Source organism: Nicotiana attenuata, unplaced genomic scaffold (genome assembly GCF_001879085.1).
Source record: "Nicotiana attenuata strain UT unplaced genomic scaffold, NIATTr2, whole genome shotgun sequence".
NCBI classification, from domain to species: domain Eukaryota; kingdom Viridiplantae; phylum Streptophyta; class Magnoliopsida; order Solanales; family Solanaceae; genus Nicotiana; species Nicotiana attenuata.
The window spans coordinates 219,292-224,325 of NW_017670632.1; positions in this window are offsets into that span (position 1 = coordinate 219,292).

The window sequence follows — 5,034 nt, forward strand, 5'->3', positions numbered from 1 at the left end:
AACTCGGGGCACCCCTTTCTGGGGTCAACCCTGGATACCCCTCTGCTGATACGACATGACCCAGGAATGCAACTGAACTCAACCAAAACTCACACTTCGAAAATTTTGTATATAGCTGACTATCCTTCAGAGTCTGAAGAACCACTCTGAGGTGCTGCTCGTGCTCCTCCTGGCTGCGGGAGTATATCAATATATCATCAACGAAGACTATCACAAATGAGTCCAAATAAGGCCTGAACACTCGGTTCATCAAGTCCATAAAAGCTGCTGGGGCATTTGTCAACCGGAATGACATAACCAAGAACTCACAATGCCCGTACCGAGTGCAAAAAGCTGTCTTAGGGACATCGGATGCCCTAATCCTCAACTGATGGTAGCCAGATCTCAAATCAATCTTTGAAAATACCTTGGCACCCTGAAGCCGGTCGAACAAATCATCAATCCTCGGTAGTGGATACTTATTCTTGATTGTAACCTTGATCAATTGCCGGTAATCAATACACATTCTCATCGAACCATCTTTTTCTTAACAAACAACACCGGCGCACCCCACGGTGAAACGCTGGGTCTAATGAAACCCTTCTCAAGCAAGTCCTGCAACTGCTCCTTCAACTCTTTCAACTCTGGCGGGGCCATGCGATATGGCGAAATAGAAATGGGCTGAGTGCCCAGAGCCAAATCAATGCAGAAATCAATATCCCTGTCGAGTGGCATCCCTGGCAGATCTGAAGGGAAAACCTCAGGAAACTTACGAACCACGGGCACCGAATCAATAGAGGGAACCTCAGCACTGGAATCACGCACATAAGCCAAATAAGCCAAACACCCCTTCTCGACCATACGCCGAGCCTTCACGTACGAAATAACACTGCGGGTAGAGTGGCCTGGAGTCCCTCTCCACTCTAAACGGCGCAAATCCGGTAAAGCTAAGGTCACGGTCTTGGCATGGCAGTCCAAAATAGCATGATACGGGGATAACTAGTCCATCCCCAGTATAACATCGAAGTCGACCATGAGCAACAAATCTACACGAGTCTCGAGACCCCCAATCACCACAACACAAGAACGATGAACTCAATCAACCACGATAGAATCACTCACCGGTGTAGACACATAAACAGGAATACTCAGTGAATGACTAGGCATGACCAGACACAGTGCAGAATAGGATTAAATAACACTGAAGCACCTCTATCACAAACCAGAACCATACCTGCACCTCCACCTCTAATACCTTTACCTCCACCTCTAGCATCTCTACTTTCACCTCTAATACCTCTACCTCCACCTCCATCTAACTGAGCGTGCTGGACGAGTCCCTCAATGAACCTCCTCACTCTCTTTCACAGTGGGAAGTATGATAAGAGCATGACGAGACAAGCCGATGAATCTGATCTCGTACTGAGTAACAGCCATAGAACCCTGCTGGAGACGCTCAAACTGCCCCTGATGGGCCTCTCTCTGAATGATGGGGAGAATCTTCTCCAGAAATAGCTGCGTGAACTGTCCTCAAGTCGAAGCTGTTGACCTAGTTGGTATAGCCAATCAATAATCTTTCCAATAGGTCTCGGCAGATCCACATAAGCGGAAAGTAGCAAAATCGACCTCATTGGTCTCCACGATCCCCATGTCCCCGAGAACCTCATGACAGTTGTCTAGATAATTCCTGGGGACCCTCGGTAGATGCACCGCTGAATATAGTAGTGAAAAACTTGGCGAAACTTATCTAACCTCCACAAAGCCTCCGAAGACGTCGCTGATCTACCACCGGTCTGTGCTGCTGTTCGGCTGAAAAAGCGGTACGTGACCTCGCCATTCGCGAAAAGACAAGAGTAAAGGTTTCAATTTAGCACTGAGAGAACAAAATCGCGTGACAGGAAAGAATAGAAGTGAAACTTTTCCTAACTCTGTAGCCTCTGGGGGATAAATAAAGACGTCTCCGTACCGATCCCTCAGACTCTACTAAGCTTGTCTGTGAACTGTGAAACCCATGTAACCTAGAGCTCTGATACCAACTTGTCACGACCCGGAATTCCCACCCTCGGGAGTCGTGATGGCGCCTACTAGTGGGAGCTAGGCAAGCCAAACCTTAATTACCTTTTTTATTAACACATTACCTCTTTTAACAAAAATCAGCAATCGCATGCAAACGATGGAATTTAATAATTAAGCGGAAGTCTTAAATTAAAGAAATTGAATAAAAATGCGGAAATACAACATATGCCTCTACCCAAAAACTGGTGTCACAGTGTCACAGACTATCTAAGATTTACTACATACAAGGTTTGAAGAAAAATACAATAAACTATTTCTGAACAAAAGATAATGAAACAGTGAATGAAAATAGAGGGAGACGCCAGGGCCCGCGAACGCCTGCAGGTCTACCTTGGGTCTCCGGGTGGACTGAAGGAAGCCCTCCAACTACCGATGCTGTCCAATACCTGAATCTGTGCAAAAGAGCACAGAGTGTAGTATCAACACAACCGATCCCAGGTGCTGGTAAGTGCCCAGCCTAACCTCGGCGAAGTAGTGACGAGGCTAGGACCAGACTACCAATTAAACCTGTGCAGTTGCGTAATATACAGCTGAAAGTAAAGCAGGAATAAACAAGTAAAGGTGGGAGGGGGAAACATGCTGCGGGGGTATACAAGTATTAACAGTAAATCCAGAGTAACAGTCTAAGGGCAGCTTAGAATTTACAGCGAACAAAAGAAACTAATATCCCAAAATAAACACACTTGTATCAGTGATTGTTGCGACGCGCAACCCGATCCCAATATATAACTACACTGTTGCGGCGTGCAACCCGATCCATATTATTTAGCATTGTTGCGGCGTGCAACCCGATCCACAAATATACATTGTTGCGGCGTGCAACCCGATCCACATATAATATTGTTGCTGCGTCGGCGTGTAACCCGATCCACAAATATACATTGTTGCGGCGTGCAACCCGATCCACATATAGTATTGTTGCAGCGTGCAACCCGACCCACATATAGTATTGTTGCGGCGTACAACCCGATCCATATCATTTAGCATTGTTGCAGCGTGCAAACCGACCCACATATAATATTAACAACAACCATAACAAGAGTCCCTACAAGGGATCAATAAGGTCTACACTACCCCGGCAATGAATTCGACAGCATAGGTAATTACGTCCCGGCAAGGGACAAACAGCTATAACCAAACTTGTTACAAAACCTAACTACCTCAACTATAACCAAACATGTTACAACACCTAACTACCTCAACTATAACCAAACATGTTACAACACCTAACTACCTCAACTATAACCAAACTTGTTACAACACCTAACCATCTCAGCTATAACCATAATACTTACCCAACACAAAGAATCATCAACCTAAACGTCCGTATCAATTAAGAACACAATGCAAGGGAACCACAACTCAACAATAGCCCGGCAAAGGGGCAACATAATGATCTCTTCTCTTTCTCACTTTTACTTCACAATTCACTTCACAACTCGAGCCAATGCTCCTCGAAGTTCATAGATCACAATTTCTTTCACATGCTCTTTATATCATATAGAAGTCATCAATTAAGCATGAGAGATACAACAAAATCAAATATTCGCAATATAAAGACTCACGGTCATGCTAGACACTAATGTATAGATACTCGTCACCATGCCTATACATCGCACTCGACATTTAGCAAGTAGCAAATAAGACTCAACACCTATTCCCTCAAGCTAAGGTTAGACCAAACACTTACCTCAAACTTCCACGGCCAAGTTAATCCACAACAACCGCTTTCCCTCTCGAATTCGGCTCCAAATCAATCAAATCTATACAATAATGACTTCATAACATCAATATAGGCTAAACAAATCAAACCCAATGCCTAATTATAGCTTTTCCATCATTCTTCCCAAAATCCCAAAAATCGACCCCGGGCCCGCTTGGTCAAAACACAAGGTTCGGACCAAATTCATATCACCCATTACCCCACGGGCCCGAATATAAAATTTGTTTCCAAATTCGACCCCAAAACGAGGTCTAAATCAAGAAAAAGTAAAAAGCCCAAACTCTACCCATTTCCCCCAATTTCTACCCTAAATTACATGTTTTAGGCTTAGGAATTCAATAAATATTGATGGAAAATGAAGAAAACGAGTTAAGATTTACTAACCCAAGAAGTTTTGGTGAAAGGGAGCTTCAATGGACGCCTAAAGACCTTGGAGAAGAAAGAGCTCGTGAAAACTTGTGAAAAAACCCGTAGCTACTGTTCTGGAATTAAAAATATAACTGGGCGAAATTTACTCATCGCGTTCGCGACTGGCTGGTCGCGTTCGCGATGAGTAACACTGGGCAGACCATCGCGTTCGCGAGCTGAAGGATGCGAACGCGGAGAGTAAAAAGCTGGGGGTCCAGGAATTGGCCTACGCGAACGCGTGGGACTTCACGCGGACGCGATGAAGAAATTCTGGGAACTACGCGATCGCGTGGCCGCAAACGCGAACGCGAAGAGGAAAGAAGGCTAAGCCCCCCCCCCCCCAGGGTCAATTGACCCTACGCGAACGCGAAACTAATACTGCGAACGCGATGAAGGGAATTGGGGAGCTTCGCGAACGCGGATGATGCGTCGCGAAAGCGAAGAACAAATGGCCTTCAACTGCTGAAGCCAAAAAAACCTGCAATCTTTCTAAGTCCGAAACACCTCCGAAACACACCCGAGCCCCCGGGGCTCCTAACCAAACACATACACTAACTCAACAACATCCTACGAACTTAACCGTGCGATCAAATTGCCAAAATAACATCAAAACAATGAATCAAGCCTCAAAATCACTAGTTTTTCTTCAAACTTCATAAACTTTCAAATTTAGAGTTTTAAGTCCGAAACACGTCAAACGACGTCCAATTTCAACCAAACTTTAGAGAAATATCTTAAATCACATATAAGACCTATAACGGGCGCCAGAACCAAAATACGGGCCCGATACCAACACGTTCTAACCAATTTTCATTTCAATTTTCTTCATAAATTTCAGAAAAAACAAT